General features: G+C 43.1%; 1 pseudogene; it reads right to left on the bottom strand.

The window, feature by feature from the left end:
* Nucleotides 1-15443: 15443 nt before the first annotated feature.
* LOC147457130 (G-type lectin S-receptor-like serine/threonine-protein kinase At1g34300) lies at nt 15444-17926 on the bottom strand (annotated as a pseudogene).
* Nucleotides 17927-19281: the final 1355 nt, after the last annotated feature.

Here is a 19281-nt window from a genome sequence, read left to right as displayed (position 1 = left end):
GTCAAAGATCATAGTTATAGAGATGTAGAGCGAACCCTGGGGGAAGAATTAAACTCCACAACTGATTTCGAAAGCAAAGTGTATAATTGGATGTACGGAGCTCCTGAGATTGTAAATTTGAGGAAGGAGGATTGTATTGTCAATCGACCTATGGAGGATACACACTATATTCCAGAACCATTTCCAGAGGAGTTTTTTGAATCCTTTGGATGGGATCAAATACTAGCGACTCTTGATGTATGCGTAAATGAGGTGACCCTGACGAAATTTTGCGATAAAGATGGCTATGATATAATTCCCTTATTTACGATAAAGGTGTTGAAGGAAGCTAACGAGGTTTGTCAATGTGAAATCAGAAAAGGTGAAACAAATAGCTACATCATGGAGCATGATGCCAAAGTGCACATGAAGGAAGCACGGCAACAACGAGAATATGTCATCATTGACATACCTAAAGAATCGCCTAAAGCTGTTTCAAAGAAGTTGACTACAGAAAAAGTGCAAACAAAAGCAGATGAAGGAGAAAAGTTTCTAAGTTCAACGGCAAATTGTCAACAAGCACAAGATCAAGACAAGAACAGGAATAACGAAGAAGATCGATTGTCTCCTATGACAATCAAATTCAGCATATGCGGAGAAAGAGGACTCAAAATCACATGTTCAGCTGTGATAAATCCAGACGCGACAAAGAATCTAATGACTTATGGAACGTGGATCATGATGAGAAAGCCACCAATAAAAAAGCTAGAGGACATCATGTACACAAGTTCAAAAATTCCGATTCCTAGCTTCGGAGTGGCAGAAGCTGTACTCAAGTTGAGTACCAGGGAGTATAAGGATACTCTCCACATAATCGACTCCCATCACATCAAAGAGAGTCTGGTCCTGACAGAAAGTTGTAGGAACATCTTCTTTCAACAACAATCAAAAGCTTTAACAACAACAACTGTAAGAGTTCATGAAGCTTCTCAAATCCATGCGGAGAAAGAATTTCTGACCATCGTGGAAAAGGGTAAAGCTAAAGTAAATGTTGAAGGAGATTAACATCGCAAGACAACTTTACCTTCAACGAGCCTCCATCAAACTTCCCACGAAGCCTCTACATCAAGAGCCAAACCATCGGCAATGCACAATGGAAACCGAAACAAAAAGTCTATCAACCAAAGTTTCCATCACATCAAAGGATTAGGAAGAAGCCAAAATGAATCAACCAAGTGATAGTATCCAAAGAGCACATCCAAGTCAAAGACACAGTTTGGATACATGAAGCACGGGTTCAACCACAAAAACAAAAGGTGACAAAGTGGGTAGCATCAAATGAGTCAATCACTACTCAGGGCTACTTCCAAGGAAACGCTAATGTTTGGGCCAAAAAGCCTAAAGTAACAGCCTGGATATATTCACCTCAATCAACGAGTTCTACAAAGAACAAGCCGGCCGATCTATCAACGAAAGACAAACAACTCAACCAGGAGAAAGAAAAATAGCAAAAGACAAAAGAAAAGACCTTCATAGCAAGAAATGCGACAAGTATGGGTGTCAAAGTTAGACTTCAATGAAGCTACCCAATACAAACAAGTACAACATTGGATGATTCCAGTCAAGCTACTCAAAGCACAAGGATTTTATGAAGGTAACAATCAAATATGGTTACCAAAAATTGTAGCTCAGTCTGGAACAACCAAGAAAAATCATGCAGCACAACATCCAACATAAGCCAATTGCAACCAAGGCTGCTGCAATCTCTAGATGGATACCTCGTCTTCAGCTACAAAAGAAAAGCTTTTACAATGGAAATCATCAGGTTTGGATATCAAAGCCTAGTGTCCATCAAATTATAGAAGAAGATAAAATACAAAAGACAATCACACAAGGACCAAAAACAAGATGGGTTCAAAAATTGCTAGTGGAAACTCAATCACAAAGAATCCACACCTCTCAACAATCGCTTTTGATGCGAGAGAAAGCAAAGGCTACATCAGTCACTCGACAAACAAGCCAAGAGGAGCCAAAATTTTCCAACCTTCTCGACAAAATGGTGGCATCCAAAGACCAACACAATGGAAGAGGCCTAAATTTCCAGAACTTATGGAATTGGGTTTCTGGCCTTGATCAGGTAAGTCCAAGTCGCCATTAAAAATACATGGTATAAAAGTTAGAGTCGGGCAGCTAAGCCACTAAATGAGTAATGCGTTAGTCCCAAATCTTCATGTGATATTCTCTGTGGTCTAAGCATCTTAGTTATTCTAGGTATTGCTCAAGTTGGAAGAGTTAAGTATAATTACGTTGTGTCGCTCATGCTGGTACAGGTGAGTATAAGAGTCGAAGTCATTGTAGTATAGTGGTAAGTGAAGAAGGAAGTCCAAACGACACTCACGCACTCAGCACAGTGAGGAATGAGTGGAGAAGCTTCTACATCAAAAACCCTACTTCGAAACGTGGAAGCTATTGAGACATCCTTTAATGTCACATGTGCTACATTTGTTCCTTGAAGCACCCATCATCTCCATCTCTTACACTGCATGCTTTTGTTCGACAAATTTTCATATGCATATAGAGTGTCCCATAATTGGCACTTGCATTAGGAACTCTTCCTTTGTTTCTCCCAAGCACTCACCTTGCATGACAGGTACTTCAAGTGGAATTAGCGTATACCAAAGGCACTTTTTTTCCACCGGGTTTTTTTCTTTGGTCATCCAGGTTTAGACCCTAATCTAGAATCACATCGACTTCTTGTATATATTCCTTCTACATCAACAATAAGCAATCGACTACCCAAATCAATCCGCACCGACATGGAGCTACAATTGCGTATCCCATTGTGCTTATCAAGAGCATATCTTCCATTCAAGGACAACAACAAAGCTTCAACAAGAAATGGAAAAATGAAGAATGGACTACGATGACAAGCAATGACAAATTATGCAAAAGTCATCAACAACAATCAAAAGTAGCTCACACAGTGCTTCAACATTGATGACCTATTGCAGACAACTCAAATTACAGTGGACATGGAAAGCATACCCATAATAAAGTCCACGCCACAAAGACGATTGGTTCTATAAACTCAAAAACATTAAAATCCTTCTTCATGGTGGCTAAGATTGGCAACAAAGAGGCGAATGCACAACAAACAAAAAAAGTTGCCTCAAAAATCAAAGATCAAATCATGTATCAACAACATGGAAGATATGAATCACTCAAGGAAGGGGGGAGCGTCATCAATGACAAAGCTCTTCCGAAGCTAAAGACCAACCTTGAAGACAAAGATTCAATGATCAATGGAAAGACAAAGAATGTCATACAAAGACAACGGAAAAACAATGATAACTTCAACAAAAAAGCTCCCAACAACAAAACATAAGGAGTTCCATAGTGCTGAAGCTAGTGAAGTATTGCAAGTCAATGACAAAGACAGAAACATCAAAAGAACTCTTCACGGCAGATATGAATCACTCAAGGAAGGAGGGAGCGTCATCAACGACAAAGCACTTCCCAAGTTCAAGTCCAACCTTGAAGACAAAGTTGAAGACAACCCTATGATAAGACTGCACAAGGTCGTGTCAAGGGACGACACGAATTAAGAAGGGGGGAATGTTTGAGGACAGATCGAACGGGCGCCCAATTGGTCGGACACGTAGCTGGACATCACATTTGTACTCTATTAGTTTTTCGAGCTAGTGTAGTAGTGCTTTGTATAAATCCTGATTACAGAGTAGTGGATCAATCCCCTGAGTTGTAATGCTGTAATGATATTTGTAAAGGTCCGTGTGAGCCGGCCACTGGCTATTTAGAATGCCCTAGGTATACAGCTCAATAACCTTAAGGCGAAAGGAGGCTTATCTTTAGAGAAGAAGGGAGCTCTGAAAACGTACACTCAAGCTATGAGCTGCTCCAACTTGTAATCATCGCAGCTAATGATTGGGTAATCCATTTTTAGTTTTGAAACTTACATTGTGTTCCTCTATCTTTGCTCTTTAAATTAAGTGTAAGCATTGTCAGTTTTGTTGTGGTTTGCGACTACGTGTCTGTGAGCTGTAATCGCAGATTTGAGTGCTTAAATCACTGTTTTTAGACGTTTTGACGATAGGAGAGTTTTCTTAGACCATAGGACGACATTTCTGGCATATTCTATTGCAGTTTTCAGGACCTTTTTCATGATGAATCTTGATTTTGGTACCTTGTCAAATTGCAACCAGACTTGGTAGGATTGTGCCCGTAGGTGTCCTAGACCTCCTCCTAAAGCTTCATTGCATTTCGAGTCCGTTCGAGTGTCGAAATGGCGTGATGACCTAGAGCTTGAGAAAGGACATAGACAGATTTCCCTGATCATTGAGTATTGGTTTGCTAGTTGAGTTAGTGTGTTTGCTTGTTAAGGTTCACTTCGTGAGATTGGCGATCTCATAGAGTCTTCGTGCCCCATCCGAGTCACTTCCCTGAGTATTGACATTATGTTAGTACCAAAAAGCTATGTTGCAGACATCCATCGCGGCGATCCGCTAACAGGCTTTATCTCTTCTGTCTCATAGTCGAGGACGACTATGATTTCAAGAGAGAGGTAATGTCATAAAATCTAATATCTAACCAATCCAAATGATTTTCTCATATTAAAATGATCATTTAATGTGGAAGAATTAACGAGAACAAGGGTTAGAATATAGACATGTACTGATAGATCTATCTCAACATGAGGCCAATGGTAAAGGGGTCTAAATGAGAGAAGGTCTGTCAAAGAGCAAGGCTAGCTAATGGAGCTTAAAGACCTTAGGGTTAGCTTCATTAAAGACCTCCAAAGGTTAGTGTTAAAAGTCCTTTGACTTTAGGAAAGCTAGGGCTGTGCTTGAGGTGGGAACCCAACCCAAGCTTGAGGTGCTTCACTACAAGAGGCTATTCATATTAGCGATGCTCACACAGCGACGCAAAAAAAAAAAAATCCCGGCGTCGCTATGAGCGTCGCAAATTTACAAGTAAATTTGCGATGCTCATAGCGACGCCGGCTAGGCTAAAAAAATAACAGAGAGCGCCCAAAAACTCAGATCTCAGATCTGAGTTTTTCAGCGCCCTTAAGCAAGAGCAGGTAACGCTCTCCCTCTCTCTCTCTCTCTCTCTCTCTCTTTCTTCACCACACACACACACACACACACACACACACACACACACACACACACACACACACACACACACACACGAGGAGAGGAAGGAGAGCCAGGTATGCTCCTTCCCTCTCCTCACTCTCATGTTCCCTTCCCCTCTTTCTCTCTCCCTCTCTCTCTCTCTCTCTCTCTCTCTCTCTCACACACACACACACACACACACACACACACACACACACATAGTGTTTTTGAGAGAGAGAGAGAGAGAGAGAGAGAGAGAGAGAGAGAGAGAAAGTACAAATATAAACAAAAACGCACACACATACATAAACAAAGAATGCACACACACATTGAGAGAGGAAAAGAGAGAGAGAGAGCATGCATAAACAAAAAACGCACACATTGAGAGAGGAAAAGAGAGAGAGAACATGCATAAACAAAAAACACACACATTGAGAGAGGAAAAGAGAGAGAAAACATGCATAAACAAAAAAACGCACACACATTGAGAGAGAAAGAGAGAGAAACTAATTTAACGTCGTAGGAAACTAATTAAAATTAAAAGACCTAAAGATCTAGCCGAGGAGGAGTTGAACTCAAGACCTATTATTCAAGAGGGAAATGGCATAACCAATCTATCATACTTGGCATGGGTGATAGAAAGGTTATACCATTTATCTCTTTTTATTGGCACACACATCGACACACGCGCACACACACAAGAAGAAGAGAGTTATAACGTCGTAGGAAACTATCCTAAAAGACGTTAATGATTAGGTTAGATGTAGACTTACGTTAAATTAGATTTAGGTTTATTTAAGTTAAATTAGATTAGATTTAGGCTTATTTTTAGTTAGATTTACGTTTATTTATGCTAGATTTAGATTTACGTTATATTAGATTAGATTTAGGTCTCCATAGACTGCGATGCCTGCATGAAGCGGGTGAAGAAAGCCCTCAATGGAATATAGGGTATTGCCTTCACTCATGGTGGGCTCCGTCGATCCAAAAGTACTGATGAAATGTCTTCAGAAGATAGGGAAGAAGGTGGATCTTCAGGGCGGCAAGAGTCACTACATCCCCGACAATGACCATCTAGACAACCTCTAGTCATTCAATAGCAACTTCAAAGTTAGTAACAAGAGCAAGAACGGTCCAAAGGGCCAATTGCTGTCGTCAGATGTGGATGGAGATGAGGTAGCGTCACCGCCGGAAGTTAACTCTCACATCTTTAGTGATGAGAATGCCAACTCTTGCCGAGTTATGTGAAAAATAAGTTTTAAGGTTCTTATAATCCCTGTTAGTTTAGTTCTTTGTTTTTAATATAACATAATTTACGTTAGATTTAGATTTATGTTATATTAAATTAGACTTGGGTTTATTTAGGTTTACACACACACACACACACACACACACACACACAAGAAGAAGAGAGTTTTAACGTCGTAATAAAGTATCCCAAAAGACGTTAAAGATTAGGTTAGATGTAGACTTACGTTAAATTAGATTTAGGTTTATTTTTAGTTAGATTTACGTTCATTTAGATTTACGCTTATTTACGTTAGATCGAGTCCACGCAAGAATTACTTATGGTTTAGGGTTTAGAGTTAGACAAATAGTGAAAAGATCTACTGTGAAAAGATGTTAAGATGCTGTGAAGTGCTACAACTAGAGAAGAGGCAAAGGGGTTTTGTCCACTACATGCAGTATCATGTAGACGTGGGTCTGTAGATTTCTTGTACCCACAAATATAGGTATTGACCAATAAAGACGAGATTATAACCCGGTGGTTCTGATCTCCGTGCACCTCTAGACCGAGGTGTGCGGGGATTGGACATGACTAGAGAATGTGAGGTAGAGAGAGAGAGAGAGAGAGAGAGAGAGAGAGAGAGAGAGAGAGAGAGAGAGAGAGAGAGAGACGAAGAATGCCAATAGAATATTAAATTTGTTGTTCAGGTTATAAGATTTTTATCCTCATTATGAGTAGTGACGAGGATGTGGGACCGTCCAACCGAAACACCTATCTCTTAACGAGGGTCTTATGTCCTTGTAATCAATGCAAGCATGCTGTGCGACGGACAAGACGTGTTTCTTTGTAGCACGTTCGCGAATTTGGTGAGTTCGATCCATCTATTATAGATCGAGTTGTTGCCAATTATAACTCGTCGGACTCTGACGCTGGCCAACAAGCAGCAATCTTGCAACCCAATAGACGTGTTCGCAGGCGCTTTGGTCAAGCAGCATATGTGAGGCCACAAGATGTAGCCTCTGACAGCTCGGGGGATGATCATGCAGAGCACATTCCCAATGAGGCAATGTTTGAGCCCGAGATTGATGAAATGATCGAGACGATCATGGATTCAGAAAGGCTTATCTATGATGATATGAAAAGTGAAGCCGATACGCCATTGTATAATGGAGCACGTATGTGTAGATTGAAAGCACTCCTGGTTCTTCTCAACATGCAGGCAAAGTTTGGATGGAGTGACACTAGCGTCACAACGCTTTTCAGGTGATCTATTACAATTAGTTTACTTTAATAAAACTCTAAATGTGTAATGATCTGATAGATTTTCACACGACTGTATCGTATTTTTATGTTGTGTAGATTGCTTAAAGAGCACATACTACCAGCTGACAATGTGATGCCAGATTCCCGAGATGAAGCAAGAAAGATTTTGCGAAACTTGGGGATGGATTACAATTCTATCCACGCTTGTCCTAATGACTGCATTCTTTTCAGAGGGGAATACATAGACATGGAGAAGTGTCCGAAATGTGATTCCGAAAGATATCGAGTAGATCTCCATGGGACAAAAATTCCACAAAAGGTTTTGCGACATTTTCCTCTGCTTCCTCGCATCAAGCATTTCTTCGAATGTAAGTCCATGGCCGCCCTAGCATCATGGCATGAGGAGAATAAATCTTCGGATGGTGTGCTACGAATTCCTGCAGATTGCGCAGCCTGGAAACATATAGATGGAACATGGTCGGATTTTGCCAGGGAAGCTCGAAATTTGCGCTTAGGCCTGGCTATGGATGGCGTAAATCCATTTGGTCAAAGATCAACATCTTACAGTGTATGGCCCGTTGTCATCGTCAACTACAACATTCCCCCGTGGTTGACTACGAAGAAGGGGCACCTATGGCTAAGCTTGATTGTGCCAGGGCGATATAAAGTGGAGAATATGGATGTGTATCTTCGTCCACTATTGGAAGAGCTACAACAATTGTGCATTGGCATAGAGGTGGTGGATATGAGCCGACACACAGGACGACGGAATGCTTTGATCAGAGGCATTCTAATGTGGACCATGCATGACTATCCCGGGCTAACAAAATGCTCAGGTGATCTATTGACACTCCTCACTCAGACACTGTAAATCTTGTTTTTTCCCATAGTTGATCTATTATCATGTGTATACATGCAGGGCTTCAAACAAGCGGATACAGAGCATGTGTCACATGTGGACCTAGACTTTATGCACGTAGGGCGCCCTCACTGAAGAAGCAAATCTACGAAGGTCATCAAGCGTATCTTCCAGAGAATCATGTGTTACACGACGGCTTTTTGGGAAGAGAGCCACCAAGGATGTCTGCACAAGCATGGTTAGAGCAGAAGGAGATGTGCGATGACGGATTGCCTCCAGGGATGAAGAGACTATCTCTATGGTACGAGTTACCATACTGGCCCCGACTCATGATCAATCACTTGCTCGATCCAATGCACATATTCAAGAATGTGGGTAATCTACTATGGGACCATCTGACCGGCAAGAAAGATACTTTGGGAGCCAGAGTTGACCTTAGAAATGTGGATCGTATGGAGCAATATTGGCCGCAAACAGCGTCTGATGGATCGATAAAACTCCCTAAAGCACCATGGATTTTCACAGGAGCCCAAGAATGCAAAGTAAAAGAGACCATTCGATCTTTGCGGACCCCCACTGGCGTAATGCACTCGCTCCGAACGTGTTTTACTAAAGAAGGAAAGCTTACCGGTTTGAAGTCACACGATTGGCATAAAATGTGTCAGGTACGTTCATAGTGGACTTTAATATCATTGCATAAAATGTGGACTTTAATATCATTGCTGCACATACTTTACAGTTAATTTTACCGGTTGCCATTGAGGGATGTTTGTCTCTCGACATCCGTAACACAATCTACAAACTTGCAAAGCTGGTGCAATGGATCTCACAAAAGGAGATCAACGTAGACTCCATACCATTCGCCAAACTAAATGCTGCGGAGCTTGTGTGCATGTTTGAGAAACATTTTCCTACTACCATGCTAACCATTCAGGTGCATCTTCTTGTTCACATAGTTGATGAGGTGGAAATAGCTGGCACAGTTCATTCCAGATGGATGTTCTTCTTAGAACGTTTCATGAAAACGCTTAAGGGATATGTGCGTCAAAAGGCACGTACGGAGGGTAGCATGGCAGAAGGTTGGTTGGTATCAGAGTCCCTAGTGTACATTGGAGAGTGGCTAGACGGATTTGATAAAGCTTGGGACACGCTATGGCGAACCATAGATGATGAGCACATATCTGGGATTGTCATGTGCAATCTCGGTGTTGAGAAGAAGATGACGGAAGATCTAGAGGCTAAAATCAACCGATTTTGCATGCTTCACAATCCAGTGATGCAAAAGTGGATTTCACAATATGAGGATGCAAAGCAAGAGCGACAAAGGGCATGAATCGAGTGGAGACGACCACCGATGCACTATCCGACGGTTCTGGAGAGCCTACCAACATTCATGAGCTTAAGATGGTTGCACAACCAATTGAAAAGCGCACAACAATGCGGTGACGAAGTGACTGAGGAAGAGTGGGAGTACTCTCGGGGTTGCACGACCAAGGTAAGTTTGGAATGTACGACTAGCTAGTGACTTTATTTCTAAACGTTTGAACGGCCACTCATAATCTTTGTTCGTTGTAGTATAAGTCATACACAGCAACATGGTGTAAAGGTCGATATTTTAGGATGGAACGGATCGACAAAAAGCGTTTTACTCAAGATTGTGGAATCATGGCAAAATTTGAACAGTCTAGTCGACGACGTTCCTCTGATGCAGATCCTGTGGTGGCGGAACTCACTTACTTCGGTACGCTACAAGAGATTTTGAGGATCGATTACAGAGGATTTTTTGTTGACTTGTTCGACGTGCAATGGTTCAAGATAATCATGGAGAGTCGCAACGCTACTGTGCGTAGAGGAGAGTCTAGTTTTCTTGAGGTGGATTCTACTAAGAAATGGAATGACCTAAGAGACACTTTCGTAGTACCTGAGCATTGTGAACAAGTAAGTATGTAAATAGTTAACATCCCCCTTTTACAAGTTATGTGCTTGAAAGCTCTCATGTAAGTTATGTGGCTCTGGCAGGTAATATTTCATCCTACAAAGTCTACATCAAACTGGTGGTACGTCATAGAGGTAGCCCCTCGTAGTACAAGGACGTATGAAGGCTACCATGTGCCAATCACAACGGCATCAATGGAGGAGATCAGAGAAGATGCTCAATCAGAAGCCGCTGCGGTGGTGTCAGACGAGCATCAAGATGCTACTACTCTATATGGGGTGCATGCAGAGGAGCTACAAAATGAAACAAAGGATATGTGTTTAAACGGAGAGCTCTATATAGATATAGGAAGTTATGCCGAGTTATGCGAGGATGAGAGAGAGATCTCTTAAAGCCACAAATATTGTATTTGAACAATTTTGCTCTGTGTTGTAAAAGCTCTGGCTCTCTCAGTACCTTCCATGGTGTATAACGCTCTTTTCTACTCGCGCTCTCATCTTTTGATTGAAAATTCTGAGTTTTCGACTTGCCTCTTCTATCACTCAATTCATTGCATCATTGTATTTATATAAGTCATTACGTCATTGTATTTAATGGTCTTTGCATCATTGTCTACTCTATTCATTCAATATTAAGTTTAAATATTCGTGTGTTTAATGCAGGTATGGATGATGAGGAGTTTCTTTCTTCTTTGTCACCGCAGCAGAGACAGTGGTATGTGGAGCATCATCGATCTGGCGCATCATCACGCGTTCCTACTCCATCCGCATCTCCCTCTCTTTCGGAGCATTCGGCGCGCTCCGAAGCTTCGGCGTCGACGAGACGAGCTTCACACTCGTTTAGACACTGGCGCTCTAGTGGTGGCGGTGGCGGTTGTTGTGGGGATTCCGCCGCCGATGCCTCCACACCGCCTCGTGTTCGACGAGGCTCTTTACCCTCCCCTTCTTTGCCCGCCCCCACACCAGCCAGAGCATCGCCATCTACTCCAGGTTTTGCGCGGCTGACTGTTCCTAGCAGCTACACACCTCTACCTACTCCGCCAGGAGACACCCCACTCGACACTCCTCGCTTCGGGGCCCAGACGCCGGTGGAGACACCTGACGTCCGTACCCCCATCGACACGCCGCTAGAGACCCCTGCCGGGACACCCAAGTTCACGCGCCACCGGCCAGAGGGCTTGCCTTACTCCGTCGACTTTAGTGGCGGCATCATCATGGATGATGATGGCAAGAAGGTGATCTCGCGCATGCGTGGTCTTTGCTCTCAGCTGTTTAGACACTACATACTAAACAAATGGAGTGAAGTACCAAGTGATTTAAAAAACAGAGTCATCAGCATACTTCATGATGAGTTTCCCGTTCCAACACGGGATCAGCGCTTCAATGAAGACCTGATGAAGATTCGAATGTGCGAATACTGCAAACACAAGCGTTCCGAAGTGCAAAAAGAAATCAAGCATGGGTGGAACAGGCCAGATTGGCTGGCCAAAGAAGATTGGAAGAATGCGAAGAAAGCAGCGCGTGAGAATCTTGACAAGTGAAAGCAACAAAAGGATGCAGCGAGAGCGCGAGTAGAGGCAGGGAGCTCGCACCACTTGGGGAGCGGTGGATGGGCATCATTTGAGGCTGATTTTGTAAGTGTTTTCGCATTGCTCTTTATGTTCGATAGTTTAGGGTTTATGAGTTTTTTAATTCTAACATAATGAAATCTTTGTATGTTTTGACAGTGGTCGATGACAGGACGTGATCCCACACTGTACGAGCGCGAGTACGCAGGCAGGAAGGGCTTAAACGCCCTGTGGACATTCTCAGTTCTCGCGGCGGCATGGTTAGTATTAGGGTTTACTCTTTTCTATTTTTTGTATTGTTTTATAAATGTCGTTATATGTTTATACTTAATGAAAGCTGTCTTATTGTCTTTTTTTGCAGAATCCGACAGATACGCCGCTTGGACGCGATGAGACGTCTGACTAGACGACGTCAGTTTAGCTGTAGCTAGATAGCATTAGTTTAAGGTTTCTCATAGCTTATGTATCATGAGACGGATTTTATACGTCTTTTTGAACCATGTATATTATTACATTTGTCACCGCAGTTCATTTTGCCAATCAATTCTTTATGCCTATGATGTTGTACAATTGTCATTATTACATTTTCCAATCAATTCATTTTGCCTATGATGTGTACAATTGTCAATTTTACGCTTGTCAATTTTGCAAACAATGCGTCTTGTGGGTGACTATTTTGGGTCTATTATCTACCCTTGCACTTTTTTTTAAAAAGTGAATCAAGTACAATATGGTTGATGGGTGGCAGGGCATTCAATGCCCTGTCACCAAAAAAAATTTCTCTCGGGCGTCGCTATAAGCGTCGCTATTTATGGCTCTGGAGCGTCGCTATAGACTTCTGTGTAAACGTCACTATAACCGTAGCTATAGGCGTCGCTATATGCGTCGCTATATAGCGACGCACATAGCGATGCATATAGCGACGCCTATAGGGATGCCTATGCTCTCGTAGCGACGCTATTAGCGACGGTTTTAGCGACGTCGGGGGTTATAAAAACCCAGTGTATTTCCGTCGCTAACAGCGTCACAAGAGCACACAACCTCTTGTAGTGCTTGTCGTGCTTGCTGACTAAGGTGCTTGAGGTGCTTAATGACTAAGGTGCTAAGGTACTCCGTGACTAAGGTTCTTGAGGGGGTAACGTGTCCCTACACAAGGGGGAGGCGAGCCCTCATTGTAGGGGTTAGAGAGAGAACACACACACCCTCACACAAGGCAAGCTTGATACAAAGAAAGCAAATAGGACACTTGTCAAGATCCTCTTAATGTTGCCCTCATGCTGTGCCTAAAGCCTATTGGTTGGGCTCCCAAGGGGTCCAATGATAATTTAATTAACTATCTATGAATTTATCAAGTCCTCTCTCTCAAAGGGGAAAGGGGGATACTTGTCTCAAGGCTACCCTTGTTACTTGATATGCACTAAGCATGTGATTGGCCAAGCTTGAGGAGGTCCAATCAAATGCAAGCTAGTGCTAGAAGAGGGGGTCGACCAAGGCAAGGAGGGGGCTAGCTTGGGGAGGTATACTCTCCTACACACACACACACACACACACACACACACACACACACACACACACACACACACACACACACACTCTCTCTCTCTCTCTCTCATTGTGTGAAGTGCAAAGTGCAAAAGCTCCTTCTCCAAGCTAGTAGAGAAGTTGAGAGCTTACACCAACACTCTTGGCTATGGAATGCAAATCCAACCAAGAGCCATGCTTCAATGCTTAAGCTTGTCATCTTATCCATATTCATTATTGCTAGCAAGAAGAGTGATGATAAGTGAGGAATTGCTTGTTTCTCCTACGAATGTTTCTTCTTCCTCTTCCTTACCCTCATTCCCCGCTAGCTCTCTCCACGTTTCAAGGTGTCTGAGGCCTTGGGACTAAGGCTAGGGATAGTTAATGTTTTTTGCAAAGTCTATGTTATGCTCATGATGCATGAACCTTTCCATCTTCATTGCATCACCTAGGTCACAAGGAATAAAAAGATTGTATTGTACCAAGTTTCTCTTGATGGAGAATCTATAATACAAAAGCCTATTGGAGGGGGGACCGGCTTCCAGATAAATCCGGTCCTCAATTGTTGTCAAGTTCTCTAAACTCTCTCTCTTGCAAAAGTATTGTTCATGACAAGTTAATTAAGTATTATGGTTAGGTTGCTACCGCTAAATAAGTTCACCCTCTATGTTCTCAAAGTAGTCTCACAAAAATGCTTTCTCTAATTCTCCTAGTTCCGCTATTCTCAAAGTTCATAGACCATTTCCATTACACTCTCAAAAATCCAGGTTGTCTCGATGTCCACTTGTGCGACCGACGGGCTTCAAGGACACTGCTGAAAGTAAAGAGCTTAGGCCACGTGTCTGGGGGAGAGGGTCGGAATCCCTCCCTCCATTATAAATAGTATAGATAGATAGAGCTAAGGAAAGAACGTAAGTAGATGTCAACGAGTGCTAGCTCAGTTGATAGAGCAAGAGCCTCTTGTGTCTAAGGCCCCTTGGGTTCAAACCCCCTTGACAGCTCGTGTGACATGTAGTCCTAAGGGCTGTTCCCCTAGTCCATATAATGGATTGGCCAACCTTATCAAGCTGGAGCCTGGGATGCTCCACCTCACGGAGTGAGTTCTCTCTCTCTCTAAAAAAAAGTAAAAAAATGTAAGTAGATGTGGGTGTAAACCTTTTTGCTGGGGGAACAAAGAATTCACAACATTTATTTTTTTGCAATCAGATGCTTCGCATCAACTAGTTTTACAGAATTGCTCTCACACACACCCACACCCGCATGTCGCGGACCGCGGTAGTTGAACTTATAGCGGAGATCTCGCCTTTACCCACTAGCCCAATTCCTTCTGAACATTTTAAAAGCGAACTTACGAAATCTTGCAGAGATACCAAGTTTGTGAGTGCCAAGATACCCAAACTCTGCAGGCATTGTTCGGAGAACCGGAATGGCGATTGAAGCGAGAGAGAGAGAGAGAGAGAGAGAGAGAGAGAGAGAGAGAGAGAGAGAGAGAGAGAGAGAGAGAGAGAGAGAGAGAGAGAGAGAGAGAGAGAGAGAGAGAGAGAAGAGAAACTATAGATTAGAGAGAAGAAAAATACCTTCCAACCACAAGAAGATTTAGAAATATTCTCATGTAGGAAAACTGAGGTCTTTTTTAATTTTTTTCATACAATGCATAACATCATGAGCTTCTATACAATGCATAGTATCATGAGCTTCTGTTCGAGAGGCACCACACCCCTAGCTAGGTACGATTGGGGGTAGGGAACCACCGGCCCCCCCACCTGACCGGTGTTGACGAGCTTCCAATCTGAGATGTCTGAGATCTATTTAAATGTTTGTTCTTCCCCACTCCAATTTAATGTAGCAAAACACACACCCATAGGCTCATGTAAATATGTGTGAATCTATCATCCATCCATCTATCCTTGCTAGAAAAATGGCATTGGCATTTATTCTAGAGCCAGAAGAATGTACTATTGGGACCCAAATCGGGAAATGGTTGATGAGCTTGACGAGTTATTAGCTTTGGAGCCAAAGAGAGCAGTTTTTGTTGAAGAAGTATTTGATGAGGAGAGTGCATTATGGGTATCCACAAGTTGACCATGTGGAAAGAGGGAGGGTGGTGGAGCTTCCGAAACGGGAAAATTTCCTTCAAGCATTTGGACCACCCTCCCCATTGAAGGCCTTGCATTCATGTCCCCCTGAACACAAGCGAAGGCTACCTTCAACACTAACTCTACTTGCTGATAATCAATGGAGATTGCATCCATTCTCGAGTCAATCATCTCTTCCACCTTCTTGCCATACGCCCATACTGGAAAGTACCACTTAACATTGGCATCCTCCATGGCTGACTCTGTGTACAAGTAATTCTTTCGGCCGCTTACAATCTCCATCACCAACATGCCATAGCTGAACACATCTGCTTTTGCTGTGATGGGTAGATTAAGGACCCATTCTGGTGCCAAGTATCCTCTTGTACCCCTAATGGTAGTCGTCTTCACAGTGTGGTCGCGGCTATACAGATATGCGAGACCAAAATCCACTACTTTAGCAATAAAGCTTCCATCCAGTAGTATATTTTGGGGCTTGATGTCACAATGCAGGATGCAATCTAGGCATTCTCCATGCAAGTAATGTATTCCCCGTGCAACGCCCAAACAGATTTGGAACCTTGTACCCCAGTCAAGAACATCGATTTTGGCGCCATTACTGCCTGCCTCAAAGACTATCTGATCAAGGGACCCATTTTCCACAAACTCATACACTAACAATCTGTGGGTTCCCTCAGAGCAGAAGCCAACCAGCCGTACCAAGTTGATGTGATGAATATGACCAAGAGTTGCGATCTCTGCCCGGAACTGCTTTTCTTGCTGCGAAACGCCCTCTAATTGCTTAACTGCAACCAATGTACCATCCTGGAGCTTCCCTTTATACACAGTTCCGAAACCCCCTACTCCAAGCTTGTGGCTGAAATTTTTAGTCGCAGCTTCGACCTCCTGGTATGAGAATGCTAGTGGAGCTCTTGAAACATAATCTAAATCTTCATCAATCCTCATATATTTTAGTTTCTTTCTAGCTTTCAAGAGGGCCATACATGCAGCAGCAAAGCATAAAGCTAGGGCCCCAACAAAGGCACTTAAGGTTATAACTGTAACAGCTGTATACCCTGTTTGAATGCGTGTGACATTCGCGGTGTTGTTGAGGAAGACAGGCGGTGCAAAGAGCGATTGAGAACTCCAATTAGTTGCTGTGTCTTCAATAGGGCTCAAAACAGACGGGTCAGGGTCGGACAATTTGAGAAACACTTTGTGTTTCTGAGACCCTACATACTTCCCATTTTGCACCACGTTCTTCAGCCAGCAGCGCCCATAGTCATCCGATTGCCAATACACGGCTGCCATGCATGCACAAACCTGTGAGCATTTGTCTTTGCACTCCTCTATGGACAGATTTGCAAAATCCCCGTAGTCGTTCAAAGGAAAGTCCACATTCTCGATCTCTGCATACTTGATGGGCATGCTGCAATCAAGATTGATTGCGTACTCTCGATCACAACCACTGGAAAGGAGGGTTGCATCCTTGACATTAAATCCTTGGGGGCATACACATGTGGGTTGTGGATTATACACACAAACACCATAATCTCCACAAAGTCCAAGAACACGATCGCACACATCTGTAAATGCCATCCATAAGATTTCCCACTCTGCAAAGGCTGCATCCCAAGCGTACATGCGAAGGTTCCCATCGACATCCAGCGTAAGCCTGTACGTCGATGAGGACCCCTTGATAACGAACGGTGAAGAGCTATGCATTGTTATGGTCGATCCCACAAGGTCAAACCAGAAAGAGGTGATGTTTCCCCAATCCATCCAATAACCTAGTTGCAATCTAGGAGAGAGCTGAAGGACTCTGCTGGAGGAGTCGAAGCCGAGGGTATAGCTTCCACTCTTGAAGAAGCTGGAGCGTTCGTTGGACTTCAGAATCGAGGACTCGAGAGTAAAATTATGGGTTGGAAGAAGTGTATCTGTGGGGAAAGAGAAGCTTTGCCACACATAATCAGATTTATTGTTGAGGAGAACAAGGTTGCCAGAGTCAAGAAGCTGCAGTTGCACAACCCCCAGATTAGTTTTGCAGTTGACGACACCGCATTGTCGTGATTAGCCACCCACGCGGGAGGGCCCTTCTGCGCAGCAGCATCGACGACAAAGGAGATAGCCAGGTAGAGATTGGTGGAGCTATCCGCAGAGGCAGGGGGTGGGCGAAAGGAGAGCAGAAAGGCGCAGGGAGAGGGCGATTGCAATGGTGTAGAGGATGGGATTAGCACAGAGTTCACGTCCATTTTGTACTCCCCTCTGCTAAGTTGCATGCTGCCTAGCATTAGCATTGAGACCCAAAGAAGCAGCAGGGAGAAGCAGCTAATTGGAAGCTTGATCAAAACCATATTGGCCATTGGCATTTGGCTATTAGCTACCTGCAGGAAGAAGAGGCTGTCACACCTTGATTTAATTTTATTACTACTACGGGCCTTGAAATTGCAAGACGAAAACTTTTGCAATTCCATTATATACTAGTGTGTGACCCCACTGACCCGTGCGTTGCTGGGTCTCACACACACACACACACTCACTCTCTCTCACAGTCTCACTCTCTCTCTTAGCCTGCGCACATGCCCCGATGAAATGGCGGTTCCTTGTTTTCCATACATTATGTAAAAAGCAAAACCTGATAATTTGAGTGTAGATGAGGATGGCAGGGCTACCCAAGTTCTTACCTCCAAAGAATAGATCAGTCTTGAGAAAACCAATTTTCCATGTTCTTTGAACCCACATTTCATGTAAGGCCTCTGATAACTGGGCATTCCATAAAAAGGTGGGTCATATCTTCACGAGATTTTAACTCAACATTGTTTGATCTCAACGTGGATCGCACAAAGATACATTGAGGATCCAACATTTTCTAAAGCTCTTAAAAATAAAGTATAGAACTATAGAAGCTAGCTCGGTTGATCAAGTACTTGACTTTTATGACTCAGGTTATGGATTTAAGTGCCACCAAGCGACCATGTACACTCATAAGAACGTTTGGTGTGACTCGCACGTGATTTGTATGATTGAAGCAAAAAACAAAGTATAGAAGTATAGAAGTTAAAGGAAACATGTAGTCTGTAGATTTGGGTAAAATGAAAAAGGGACTTTTTTTTAAAGGCTATTGGCCATTGGCCTTCAGTTTTCACACCTTAAAGTTCAAGCACCTTTCGATCTAATCTGTTTTCAAAAGGAGAAGTAAAATCTTCCCTCAAAAGCAAAAAGTACAGTCAACATCTTTCTTTTAAACTTCAAAAGATGAAAGTTGAAGGTGCAAAGATTCATAAGTTCCATTATATGAGGGCCCCCACACGAGAGGGGGTCAGTTGTAATAGAGCAATCTGAGCAACCCTCACTTGCTCCTTTGCAGTCAGCAAGTTGCTTGACTTACAAGTTACCCCTCCTTTTGAAAAGTGGGGACAACCACACCCTAAATTGTTTTGACAATAAAAGTGTGTGTGGGTGTAGAAGTTCACATTTTACTATGCACTTTTAGAGACTCCCAAAACGATTCATAATTCTTAGAGAAGTGGGGTGAGCCAACTACACCTCTTTGAGGTGCAGTTGCTCTACCTCCCCCTTCCAAAATAACAATTACCTCACTTTTCAAGTGTGACCACCACATGGTGTGGTCAGACTCCTTGATCTAACAAATTACCCTCTCCCATGTGGGAGGTACCTATATAGCGTACAACCCCCAATGGTCTGCCACCTAAGAGAG

Source organism: Adiantum capillus-veneris, chromosome 5, assembly GCF_014529385.1.
Source record: "Adiantum capillus-veneris isolate H3 chromosome 5, ASM1452938v2, whole genome shotgun sequence".
Classification (NCBI taxonomy): domain Eukaryota; kingdom Viridiplantae; phylum Streptophyta; class Polypodiopsida; order Polypodiales; family Pteridaceae; genus Adiantum; species Adiantum capillus-veneris.
Note: the sequence above shows the minus strand (reverse complement) of the source record. Positions and strands in the feature narration are given on the sequence as shown.